The 14,435-nt window shown below is 32.7% G+C and overlaps 1 long non-coding RNA gene and 1 pseudogene across 2 annotated transcripts in view; both read left to right on the forward strand.

The window, feature by feature from the left end:
• LOC149884194 (uncharacterized) overlaps window positions 1-6,775 on the forward strand; it is a 29,590-nt pseudogene extending 22,815 nt beyond the window's left edge. Inside the window, exons 3-4 of the transcript XR_016455891.1 lie at window positions 1,918-3,090; window positions 3,315-6,775. The product of XR_016455891.1 is annotated as an uncharacterized LOC149884194 (transcript). The remainder of the gene's footprint in view (window positions 1-1,917; window positions 3,091-3,314) is intronic.
• A 4,531-nt stretch (window positions 6,776-11,306) lies between these two features.
• On the forward strand, window positions 11,307-13,465 carry LOC149884196 (uncharacterized). Its single transcript, XR_016455886.1, has 2 exons — window positions 11,307-11,722; window positions 11,836-13,465. It is a non-coding gene; the product is annotated as an uncharacterized LOC149884196 (long non-coding RNA).
• The last annotated feature ends 970 nt before the right edge of the window (window positions 13,466-14,435 follow it).

The raw sequence follows: 14,435 nt of genomic DNA on the forward strand, positions 1-14,435 counted from the left end.
ATCGTATTTATCACTTTCAGGCTCGCTTACAATACGCACGTCTTTATTTTATGGCATTCGATCATACCAAAAAAAATTATTAGGTCTTAATCCTCGCATTCGAAAATTAATCGTTGCTTTGTTCGTTTTTTTATTCAATTGCAACTCACAAAAATTTCTTTCTTTCGAAATATAACTTTCATTTCTCAACGGACTTGCTGATATTCCACGCACCGTTCCAAAATCGAAAAGGTAAATAAGAAAAGGGAATTGATGGAAATTTCATGTTCCACCAATTGTTATCGATTTCACTTCGTAAATCGTTCCACTTCAGCCATTTCGTCCCATCGTTCATAAATGTTCTTTTCATAAACACATTATCTTCATCATTTCTTTTCAAATAATCATCGTTTATTAACTGTACAATGCTGTAATATATATTCGGTTTTCTCCGCACGTCTTCTTGAAAGTCAATAACTTTCAAATTCCATCCATGTACAACAAACACCTTTTCGGTTATCCAATCGAATATAATGGGTTCATCGTTTAAACCTACTCGTGAAAAAAAATCAAAATTTTTGTTTGTATAATATTCAGTCACCTTTTGTATCCTCGAATCGTTTTTTCTATCTTCTTCATTTTCCATCAAAGATAAATTAGTCGGAATCGACATGGATTGTAAATGAATGATAGAATCTTTTTTCAACATGTTTCGTCCCACACTTTTTCTAAAATCTACAAAAGGTAATGTAAACTCATTCGTCTCATTGAAATGATTCTTCTTGGAAGAGGGATCACCACAACATTCCGAATAATAATAATAATGCGTAGCTTCATATAACGAATCATCCAACACTTCTTCCCACAACGTATTTGCCACTATAAATGTTAAACTTGTTTTATTATTTTCATAACGTTAATTATATCTTTATTATCATTTAACTAATTTTAAGAATATTTTTTCACCATTCAATTTCAACAACATTACTCATCTTTTCTAAGTTTTACCTCCGCGTTATTTTCTTTAATCACCCGTGCAAATTATATTTTTACCCCCGGTTTATTATCTTTGTTTACACAAGCTCGATTCTGATTGGTCAATTCGTTTCTTTGTTTACTTTTCTCTGCATTCTGATTGGTCGGTTGATTACCCCCCGCAAAGGTTTGTTTACTCAAGGGCCGTCGATTGCTATAAATACTCGTGCATGCGATAAACGTTCATTTGGGCGAAAGCCCCAACGGAGATCGGACGCGGAAGCCCTGCTCAAATTTTCTACATACAACATTCAAAATGGCGTCGAAGGAAGGTAAGTTTCTTGTTCGTTTTATTTTTTCATTGTTTTTAAAATGCGCGGTTTTGTTGATTTTAGGACTGGGAACTAGTTATATAATTTGATCATTTATAACGGTGTTTTTTTACGTTTTTTACGGTGTTTTTTACTGTTTTTTAACGCGGTCTTTTTTCGTTAGTGTACTAACGCGCATATATATTATATATAACGCTGTTTAATATTTCTTTTATTTTCTTTTAATGGATGCTGTTTCGGATGTTCTTTTTTTTCAGCTTTTTTTAGAGAAAACTGCAGTGTTATTTTAAATAAGGTAAAAAACACTCATCTCGATATTGGTTCTGTGGACTAGAGGATAAACACTTGCTCACTTTGGAAGGCCGCACGCAGACAGATGAGGGTTCAAATCCAGTAAGGAACATTGGTAAGAATATTTAATTGTTAACTTTCCGCATTTGTATATATAGTCTGAATTCCTTAATCCTTCCGCGCCTCTTTCTGATTGGTCGATTCTAATCACGTGGTTGATGACATCTTTATTTAGGAAGATCAACCACTTGCAATGACGTCATCAACCACGTGATTAGAATCGACCAATCAGAAAGAGGCGCGGAAGGACAGAGGAATTATGACTATATATACACATCATCATACGTCGTGCACTTGAACTGTATTTGTTCTCCAGATGTTGTTATTGACATTTAAGAAATCTGCTTTGTTTTCCCAGTCCAAAGACTCTCATTTCAAAATTAGGAAGAGTTGGAGAAGTTGGAAATGAAAAAGAGTGGAATAATACAATCAAAGTTGTTTTTGAATGTTTTAATAGTTCTGAAAAGCGTTGCCGCCTTCTCTTTGATGAGATGTATATTAAACCAAGTGTTAGTTTCAGAAGAGGATACCTCATTGGATATAGTGAGGACAATCCCACTAAAATTGCAAAAACATTGTTAGTTTTTATGATTAAACCGATATTTGGTAAACCTTTTGTTTGTAGAATTGTACCAATATTCAAACTGTCAGTACACTTTCTTCACGATTTGATCATAAACATAAATAAACAAATAATTGATACAGGAGGAAAATTATTGTGTCTCTTATCAGATAACCATCCCACAAATCGACAGGTTTACCAAAGTTTTGTTGTTAATAAGAGTTTTCCATGGCAAGGTATTATAGAAAAAGAAAAACCATTTGTTATGCTATACGACCCAGTTCACTTGTTTAAAAGTATAAGAAATAATTGGTTTACGGAAAAAACACAAACAGTTAGTTTAAAAATTAATAATCAACCTCTCTCTGGTAATTGGTCTCACATTGTTCAATTATATAACTGACAGAAATTGTGTGTTGCCAAAACTACAAAGCTTTCACGCAAGTCAGTGTACCCTAGTTTGATTGATAGACAAAATGTTGCAAACATGGTTGCTGTATTTAATGAAAAAACAGTTGCAGCATTAAGATTAGCTAATTTTTAGAACACTGCCAGTTTTTTGGCACCAAATGTTTCATAATGGAACATGCTAAATGTAAAGAGAAAAGGTTGTGATGTTTTACTTAATGATACCAATAGGTCTCCTTTCCAGACACTTGATGACCTTAGATTTAAAGAAATTTTAGCATTTGCTGATGCAACTTATAAGATGTCAGAGGGAAAGGGATTTAAGCGTCATAATACTTTTACACCAGAAACAAAGCATGCTTTAGTTAATACCCTACATGGATTAGTAGAGTTAATAAAAAAACTGCTTTCAGAAGATCACCAATATGTTCTTCCTGGTATTTTTCAAACAGATCGTCTTGAAGGTGAATTTGGCATCTACAGGTAAAATTATTTTTGTATTACTTATAGTTAAGAAAATGTTTTAGATTTAAAATCTAAAAAACAAGTATTTCTCTCATTTATTTATTTGAAAGTATTCATTTTTAACACTCATAAGTTGAACAATACGTTTTTATTTGACAATTGCTGTTTTAAATGTAGTTTAATACTAGGTTCAACTCAATTTATTTGGTATATCTTTTTTAAAATTTTTTGCTTATCTGTAGATAACTAAGCGGTGGAAATTATTTTATCTCAGCAGAACAGTATTGAACAATTTGCACCTTCAGCGGTTAAAATTATTCAGCAAACTTGTTTCTTTGGATGAAACTGATATTCATTGCTCACGCATACATTCACACTGTTGCACAATGGCTCTAATGTAAGAGGATATAGTTTATTTAGATGAATGTTTAATTAATGCAGACAATGAATCTGTTAATGATCAGGAGAAAGCTGCAATTTTTTATATGGCTGGTTATGTACAGCACAAGATCGATCCGCAGCGTGTAGTTGATACAACAGCATCACAGTCAGCTAGTTCTGAATTTACAGATTATGTTTTACGTGGTAAATTGGGTTATCCAGGTGATACTCTTTTCCAGTTTTTTTTTTTTTTGTTATTTACTGTTTAACAGTGTTCCAAAGCATGAAAAACGTTTTCAATATGTTGTTTACTTAAAGAAATTATTTTTATTTTTGCATTCAACATTACCATTTGATTTAGAAATAGACAGTATAGATATTACAAAAGTTATCTCAATAGTTACTAACTGTTTCTTGAAAGGTGTTACGACCCTTGATTATACATCTGATCTTATTTCATTAAACATAGAGGACAGAAAAAGAAAGAAACTTAATGCTTAATGGTCTGATCTTTTACTTTTTGTTGGTGATCTTATTAATAAAGTTTTGAAATGTATTTATGGTGTTACATTTATTTGATTTAAAATTTATTTATAATATATTTATTATGATATGAATAAAGTATGATAATGATTAATTAATATATTAACGGTGTCTTGATTATTTACAGCTAATTTACAGATAATTTACAGTTTCTTTGTAAAAAGTTGTTTTATTTTTAACACTTCATCAACACAATTTAATTTTTGTTTGAAAATAGTGATAAATAATTGAGCCATAACTTTTTTTTTTATATTTCTATTGATAATTATGCTATTGAATAACAATAGAAGTGTTTCGCTTTTTTTTTTCATCGGCCCTGTCGTCAAAACTACATAAAATTAGAGTTTCCCGTTCCGTTGTTTTAGTTGTCCCTGTTGTCTAAAAATCTGACCAATGATCAATGCAAAAACGTTGCCAAATATTACTCCGGAAAGCAGTTTGATTTATTGCGAAGAAAAGGCGTTTACCCTTACGATTGGGTGGAGTCGGTTGAAAAGTTTTCCGAAACGAAATTGCCTCCTAAAGAGGCGTTCTTGTCCAAGCTCAATGGCGAAGAAATAAGCGATGAATACTATTCGCACGTCAAAATGGTTTGGAACGAATTTCACTGCAAAACGTCCAGAGACTACCACGGCCTGTACAACGTTTCTGACGTGCTGATACTGGCGGATGTCTTTGAAAATTTCAGAGACGTGTGCAATACCCACTATAAGCTCAACCTTCCTCATTATTTAACGTCTCCCGGATTAGCATGGGACGCCTGCTTGAAAATAACAAAAATAAAGTTGGCGCTTGTTAGCGATCCAGACATGCTGCTAATGATCAAAAAAGGAATCCGCGGTGGAATTAGCATGATTTTAAACCGACTTGGAACCTCAAACAATAAATACATGGGGGATTCGTTTGATCCCAGCAAAGAATCTAAATTCATCTAGTACTTGGACGCCAACAACCTGTACGGATGGGCCATGAGCAAACCTCTTCCCACTCACGGTTTCGAATGGATGACTGAAGAAGAGCTTTTAAATTGGAAATCCATACCATGCATTCTAGAAGCTGATATGGAATACCCTGAAAGTCTTCACGAAGAGCACAACGATTACTGTTTAGCACATGAAAGAATGACCATCAACAAAGTAGACAAGCTCGTTCCAAATTTAAACGATAAAAAGAATTACGTCATCCATAACGCAAACCTTAAACTATATGAGCGATTGGGGCTGGTAACTATAAAGGTGCACAGAGCCATCAAATTTGTAGAAAGTCCATGGTTGAAAAAATACATTGACCTCAACACCCATTTAAGAACTCTTGGCACTACCGACTTTGAAAAGGACTTTTTCAAACTGATGAACAATTCAGTCTTTCGAAAAACCATGGAAAACATTGAAAAATATGTGGATATCAGACTGGCGACGAAAGGGGAAGAAGCTACAAAATTGTCTTCCAAGCCTAATTTCGAAAGATACACGAAATTCGATGAAAACGTGATTGCTGTGCATATGAAAAGAACAAAGTTAGTCGAAAACAAACCCATTTATTCAGGAATGTGCATTTTAGATATAAGCAAAACTCTAATGGCTGAATTCCACTACGACTACATGAAGACAAAGTACTCTGATCGTGCAAAGCTGCTTATGACCGGTACAGACTCCTTCATTTACGAAATCAAAACAGAAGATTTTTACAAAGACATTGCTGATGATGTAGAAAGCAGATTTGACACGAGCGAATTTGATAAAAACCACCCTGCTATTCAAAGCGTCGGTTTCAAGGTCGGTGTAAACAAAAAGGTCATCGGAATGTTTAAATACGAAACCGGAGGAAAACAGATTGAAGAATTTGTTGGGCTTCGGTCTAAACTAAACTCTTACAAGCTCCACGAAAAAGAACACAAAAGATGCAAAGGGGTCAAGAGAAATGTCGTCCAAAAAGAAATCACTCACCAGGACTACAAAGACTGTCTGGAAAGTAAAAAAGAACAGCTCAAAACAATGAATGTCAACCGCTCCCATCTGCACGAAATTTACACCGAAAAAACTAACAAAGGTGCACTCAGCGCCGACGACGATAAAGGATCATTTTGGAAGACGGAATTCACACGTTGGCATATGGACATTACAGATTAAAAACAGCACAATAATATAAAATGATAAATGTGGAAGGAATTGTCTTGCCTGATGCGGCTTTAACGAATTTTCAGCTGATGAAGCCGGCTAAAAAGCTAAAAACAAAAACTTTAGAGGTGTTTTTGTTAGGGATGAGCTTCCAAAAAAGGTAAGTAGAAAAGAATGCGGATTTGTTAATACAGGGGACTCCAGCACAAATGGTTTTCATTAGGTGTGCTGGTACAAAGACGGTGACAAAAAATACAGCTTCGACTCTTATGCTCAGCCCCCTCTTGTCGAGCTAGTTGAATATTTAAAAAATCACAAATTTTCCACGGATCCGATGAATCTAAAAAGTCCCATCTTTTATAACAGCGAAAGGGTTCAGTTTGGTGTCACTTGTGCCTTTACGTCTTGAAAAAATTGGATGAAGGGAACGACTTTCAAAGCGTCATCAATACTTTGTGGTAATTCTGGTTTGCTGCTAGGTCCAAACTCACCCTTTTCCAGCATACCCTTTTTAAATTTAGTTTTTTAATATTGTTTCATTACATCACCGCATGTAATGAAAACGTGGTTACATTAGGACCTGAAATCAAAGATCATGAAATGCACACCATGCCCATAAAAAAGTTAGCGCAATAAAATTGTTGCAAAAAAAAAAAAAAAAATGAGCCAAATGCCATTCCCACGAAAACCCGTCATTCACGGAAAAAGTATTCGTGGTTACATTATGGTCGAAATGAAAATGAGCCAGAACCTGGGTTTCCTAGTAGTGCTATAAAAAAACAACCCAATAGTTATTTTGCAGTCAAGAAATCATTTTATTATTTGTTCGATATGTTTTTTAGATTATTTACAAATAACTTGTTAACACAGTTCAACTTAAAAGGTTCTGGTGGAAAGATTGGTTTATTATCAAGTAACCTGTATGACTTAATAGAAGGTAATCTAAAATAAGTTTAAATTATTCAACTTCTAATTTAGTTAAAAATCTATGTTAAGTTAAATTTATTTTCAATATATTTGATAAATATATTCTACATGATGCTTTATTTGATTTTTAGAAGTTGTAAAAAGAAGGTTTGAAAAGGTTTCAAATGTTGAAATTAAACAGCAAATTGGATGGTATTGTAAAAATGCTCTTTCACGGCAAAAAATAAAATAAAAAAGAAATATTCTTTTTTGTTGTTATATATTATATATATTATTATATGTTGTAAAAATTGTTAAATAGAAAGATACTTGGTAACAATCCGACTAACTGTATAATATGTACCTTTTTAAATTATTTGCGTTGTTTTTTTTTTAATAATTTTCTTTTTCTTCTTTAACAATGTTTCTAAAAAACAAAGTAAGAACTTGAACTTGCTTAATGGTGTTTTTAATGTTGTCAATACCCATTATAATTGGTAGTAGCAACGTATATATACCATTAATGCTACACAGCTTTCTTAAAATGTAATTAAGTTAATCTTTAAGTTGTCTTCAGTAAGGCGTCTTTAAACAATCTTGAGTAAGACGTCTTTTCGACGGACAACGTAGACCTTTTTCAGACATCTTCAAGACGTCTTTAAGACTACTAAAAGACGTCTTTTTGTTTGCTGGGTCTCCTCACACTACAGTATTAAGCAAAGAAAATAAAGATTTTAATTTAAGTTCTCTTCTCCATGATCGCAGAATAATAGTATTTCAAAACGGAAGGTATTCGAATGATATAAGAGAAGTTATTATGGAGTTAGTTTCTTTGAAAGTCAGCACGAACAAAGTTATTGAAGTTATCACAATTGTTTTAAAAAAACTAGCAAAGATAGATATAGAGAAGCTTCCCTCAATTGGTACAAAATCTTGATTTATGACTGAGACTTTAGCACTTGCTCAACTTTAAGTTGCAGAAGAAATGATAAACACCGTAGAAATTAATTTGGGCAATTGTCTTCACAGTGGCGGTACCACTAAACATTATAGATATTTTCAAAATTTCCAAGTTACTACCACAAATGGAAGTACTTTATCTTTTGGATTATGTGAAATGGCTGGCAGTGATGCAGATTGTACTATTAATGCTTTAACCAAAACATTAGATGATATATGTGACATTTTAGAAAGTAGCAGCAAGGAAAACGATTTTTCTAACCTTATATGTTCCTTTAAAACTACCGTGTCTAATCTTGGGCCAGTTAATCCACTGTTTAATTTAAAGCTTAAAGATATGAGGAAAAAGTTACTGCCTAAAGTTATAAAGAACTGGGAAGGTTTAAAAAAAGGCGAGCAAGCAGATTTCATTGAAATGTGTAATTTTTTTTGTAATTTGCATTTATTATCTAACTTTGCAACAGAAACTGATAAAACAAATAACTCATTCGAAAAGTTAGTTTTAAGCACTAGTTATGAAAATATTTTTGCATTCAATACTGCTGAATCAGGTGCCACTAGATTAATAAGAACTGCATGTAAAGCTTTTCATGTAAGGGGAAGTGATGAAGCTGGAGTTGCTGGGTATTTTACTGCATTACTTGCTGGTAAAGGACAAAGTAAGTCTATGCTTGCACCCTTTGTTGGTAATAGATTTAATATATTATAATACTGCAGCTTTGTATTTTCATTCAAAAGATATTTTAGAGTTTCTTCAAAATTGTCCAAATCAAAATAATCTTTTACTTGCAGTTAAAGAAGATATTAGCAACAAATTGTACTTAGCAGAGGTGCGGGCTCTTGGAATAGTTGATAAAATAATTACAGGTCCACTTTGGCGGATAATTGAATCACAAAAGAGTATTCTTGATATGAATCCATTTTTGTTAACCCTAAAAATGAAACTTTCAGATTTGTGTAAAAATGCATCATTGATTATGATCTCGAAAACACCTTTATTCAGTCCAAGTGATGTTAATATTCATAAAGATATTTTGTATGATAAATTATTTGAAGAGACTAATGACACTGGTTTAAATATTTTAACACAGCAGACATTAGAAGTAATTTGTCATTCTTTGTTGGTTGTTCTGGAAAGACAATCTGCTAATCAACTTCCTGGAGGTAAATATTGCCATCCTTCTGAAAATAAAAGTAAGGCTGCAGAGAATGTTCCAACAACAAACAAAGCGTCAGAAAGTGACTTTGCGGTATTGGATCTTGTAATTCGTACAAAACCAAATGCCAAAATACAAACTATATAAGCTTGTACTGTCTGGTATAAAAAACACTAGCCTGGTTGGATAAAAAGACTTTAGATGAGCGTGACTCATTGCTAAAAAAAAGCTTCAACAAACTTTAATATAATCAGTAATGGCGTTACCTACCATGCTCTTGGATATTAACGGTGTATTTTAGGATGTGCTAATTGACTCAGGATGTACCTGCTGTATCATTTCTAAAAAATGCGCGACAGAAATAACGAAGAAAGAAGTTAGCGTGGTAACTGTAAATGGACAACAGCAGCAGTGCGAAGGTGTGAGCCGAACTCGAATCACCGCGCTAAATGGGAATAAAGTGTGTGTGGAAGCACTTGTAGTCGGTTTCAAACCACTGGGCTTTTGTTTCGTAATGGGTATGATTGGAATAGTGGCACTTGGTGGAGTATCGGTTTCTGCAAGGCGGGATATTTGTTTTATGAAGAAAAAAAAGAAGCATGTTTACTTGGTCTAAAAAGCGATATGTCAAAAGATGTTCGTGATATGAATATAATAGCTCAGGATTTCACTTCATCATTTGAAAAGAAAAATAGAAAATGGATAATCGCGTGGAAATGGAATGCCAAACCTGAAAATCTAGTGAATAGAATTGCTGAATATACCATCCCGAAAAAGAAATTGAAGGGTGGATTGAGAAAAAATGGTTGCAAAAGTACGAAGCGAAAAAACACGGTCCAGGTTTGGTTCCACTTATGGCAGTGGTGCAGCAAAACAAAGGGAAAGTGCGACCAGTGTTAGACTTCAGGGAGCTGAACACGTTTATTGAACCATTTACGGTGAACGCAGATGCATGTGCTGACAAACTTCGAGACTGAAGACAGCTTGGAGAAAATATTTCAATAATTGATTTATCTTCGGCCTACATGGAACTCTGGGCTTACCAAACTGTTGTGTTCCGTGGACAGAGGTTTTGTTTAACACGTTTGGGTTTTGGTCTAAACGTTGCGCCCGTCATAATAAAAGTGGTGTTGGACAAAGTTCTATCGCAAGACGAAAAGATCTGGAAGGGAACATCATCATACATTGATGATAATCTTGTAAGTGAAGACATCGTATCAGTCCGCAGCGTTATTGACCATTTGGAAACGTATGGACTACATTGTAAGCCGGCGGTTCGTGTGTCCCAAGAAGCAAGAGTTCTAGGGTTACATGTTGGAATTGAAAATAAGAAGTTATTTTGGAAGAGAGACAACGATTTTGATGAAGTTCCAAGTTCACTTACGAGACGAAAAATCTTCTCTTTATGTGGAAAAATGACAGGGAATCTTCCAGTTTGTGGTTGGTTGCGTGTGGCTTTGCCATTTGTTAAATGAACGACAAACGCCCTAACAAAAACATGGGATGAGAAGATACAATGCGATTTTGTTGAAAAAATGGTGAACGTTATGGTAAAAAGAACAATAAATTGGCAATATAATCGAAGACGGGTGTTGGTTAAGAAAAGATGATGCAACACATATTAACATGTCAGAACTCGATGCAGTAATCAAGGGACTAAACAAGACTGGAAAATCCAGATTGAAGACAAAAGCTTCAAAGGAAATGCTGATTAGAAGGCGGCTTCCGACCATTGCGAATATTGTGGACGAATACAAACTAAGAGTGGATATCGAACTAGACCTAGCCGGCATCTTTACGGTGTTTCAACGTTGATATTTAGTTAAAGCGTTGTTTCAACGTTGGTTAACCAAATCGCAACGTTAAAATAACCTTATTATTTAAACGTTGTTCAGTAAACGTTTTTTCAACGTTATTTCAACGTTGACAAAAAAACTCATTTTAAAATAACTATGCGTTGAGTTGGTATTTAAAGTAAAATAAGTAAAGGCCAAAAAGTAAGTTAAATAATCTTTTAGTATGACACGGAATCGGATAACAATCTTTTAGTATGACCAAGGACGTATTGATAGATGGACATTCAACGCATTGCTTCATAAAAAAGCTATGCGTGTTACGGTATTGTTTAGATAACAATAGCGAAATAATAGGTGATAATTGCGAAACCGGTGAGTATTTTTATTTTTTTCGACATCGGAAAAAGATGGTCTCGACTATCAGATAAAAATATTTTTAAAAGTATTTTTCTGAGCAGCGATACATAAAATAAATATGACAGAAAACTTTTCTATTAATCAAGAAGATTATTCTTTATTGCTTGAAAACATTGATAACGAAACTGAAATAGTTGTGGATGATTTTATTGTGATAGATCTTGAAGAGTTAGCGGACTTGTTATCAGAGGATTTTGATTTGGAGCTCATATCACCAGCAATTCCTACAGAGAAGCAGAAGAAGAAACAAAAATGCTGAAAAAAACAGAAGAACCCTTAATGACTAAATTTACCTGTCCGAAATGTCAAAATAAATATCTTAGAAAATAGAATTTTAAAAAGCATGAAAAGAAATGTTACATTGGCACTAAAGGTGTGTTTATACTCACATGTTGTGGAACTTAATGTCTAAACTGGTGCTAATTTATATTTGTAAATACTCCCAGATTATGAAAATATTGTAATAACTCTAAATTTTGATTTTAGAAATTATTCAACACTGTAAATTGTTGTAAAGTACTATTGAACTTCCATATAGAAGAATGCAAGTTGTCTTTATTACATATACTCGTGCAAGAAAATGTACACAGTTAAAAATGGCTATTTAAAGGTAACAGATGATTGACTTTGGTTACTCTTTAACCTGAATTGGTAGATGGTACTAAAATCACAACAGACTTCTGAACATATTAATGAACAATCTTCATGTCGAATAACTTTAAAGTTTTCAACTGTATTGCCTTCTTTCGTTTCAAGTATTCCAACATCTTCATTTGATGTGCTTCGGAAGTTTTTAAAATCATAAAATTTATTTCTGATTAGAAAAGAGGATAGTGGAAGTCATTATTACCTTTACAGATGTTTATGCATGAAATGTTGGAGAATATGATACTAGCAGATTGAAAATTTAGTAGATCTGGAAGAGATTTGTCAATATCAATGGATAATGGCACTTTACGATTTAAAACAATTAGTCTCCACATGCCATTTTATTGGTGATAACTATTGATTTTTACTATAACAAAATAATTTTTGTTACTTTAATTGTAACAGTCAAAACCATGTTTTGATGCAAATGCTTTTAACTATTGATGAATACTTATCACACTTACTTTTTTATTTCTTCCAACTCTTGTGAGTGTATTACATATATAACAGATTTCTTTGTGTTCAGAAAAAGTGAAGAATTTATCATTCCTCTCTGCTTCAAAACCTTTTTTTGATTTTAAACCTAACCTGCATAAGACCATGTTGCTTGTTTAAAGATAACAACAGGTTTTAACAGATAGTGACTATCCTACCTTATTATGCAGCCACACTTTCCACATAAATGTTTTAAATATTTAAGAGAAAATAAATGCGATGCAAATAAGTTCGACACTTCCGACAAAAATAAGAAATACTCTCTGATTTGAGCCTTAAAGTGGGAAGCATAATCTGAGAGTGGGGTGAAAAGAAGACTGAAAATCTCTTATTCGACCTTTAAACTATATCATAGCAATTTTAGTTTAACAAGGAGAATATGTTTCACTTTATTCTATCCATTCTAGTAAACCATACATAGCCTTTTTGCAAAAGCCTAGTTTTAGATGTCAAAGTTTAAACAGTTAAAATTTTATTAAGCAAAGTTCATAGCTCAAATCAACCTTTTTCAAATTTGTGAGCTTTTCTTGATTAATTTTTTTGTCTTTTATAACCATAAGCTTCAGTAAATGCATAATTATAATGAGTTTGCCGAGGGAGGTTTTTTGAAAAAAATTTGACGTGTAGAAGTCGGAATATCTGTATCATGAATCTAGAAAATTGACGGTAACACACATAGTTTTTGGCAAATAGGCGGAACCTTTGATCTATAACGTTGAACGTATTAATACATCCTTGGTATGACACGGAATCGGAAAAGTTTCCATTAATAAAAGTTAAAATCTCTTTAGGTATTACATCTTTTTCTTAAAGTTATTATTTTTTAAATATTGGGCTAAGAAGAAAAGCTATAATAGCTTTTTCATTTCCACAGAAAGCAAACAGAATTATGAAAATTTTGAGTTAACAGCCACAGAAGAAAAAAGTGTCAATGAGGATGTTGATTTTCTTCGAAAAAGAAAAAACAAACAAAGAGAAATTCCTAGTTATTTTCCAAGTAGGCATTGATTTATATGCTGGAATTTTATAAATTTCAGTTGTTATACCTGAAAATAAAAATACCTGAGTTATCATAATTTATACTGTAAAACACTAATTGTATTTACAGGTTCAATTATTACAGACTTGGATGAAGTGTCAATTTACCTGACCTCCAGTAGTTCATCGATTAAATCTAGAGTTAAATGTATATACATATACATACATACATACATACATACATACATACATACATACATACATACATACATACATACATACATACATACATACATACATACATACATACATACATACATACATACATACATACATACATACATACATACATACATACATACATACATACATACATACATACATACATACATACATACATACATACATACATACATACATACATACATACATACATACATACATACATACATACATACATACATACATACATACATACATACATACATACATACATACATACATACATACATACATACATACATACATACATACATACATACATACATACATACATACATACATACATACATACATACATACATACATACATACATACATACATACAGTTACAGAAAAAAGTATCCGGACAAACTATTTTTAGATATAATTCTATATTAAAAGAAGGAAACCGCATAATGTTACATATATTTTTGTAGCTTTCGACAAGCTCTATCTAAGTGTACCATCAAACATTTACTTCACTAGGTAGATTCTCTTTTGGTAAGAAAAACTAAAATGGCTGTGGAAAAATCTATCCGTACAGTTACTATCTGTTAATCTTTGGTAAAGATTTTCAATAGAGTTCATGATGTAAGATCTTATAAGTATCCTTATAGCTTAGGATAATTTAATTAAAAATGGTAAAAATTATAATTTCTATTTCTGTAACAATTAGAATCCACCGACGACCGTTACCATTGTGA

Source organism: Hydra viridissima, unplaced genomic scaffold (assembly GCF_058129835.1).
Source record: "Hydra viridissima isolate aposymbiotic clone 2 unplaced genomic scaffold, HvirCarnegie_v1 scaffold_9, whole genome shotgun sequence".
Classification (NCBI taxonomy): domain Eukaryota; kingdom Metazoa; phylum Cnidaria; class Hydrozoa; order Anthoathecata; family Hydridae; genus Hydra; species Hydra viridissima.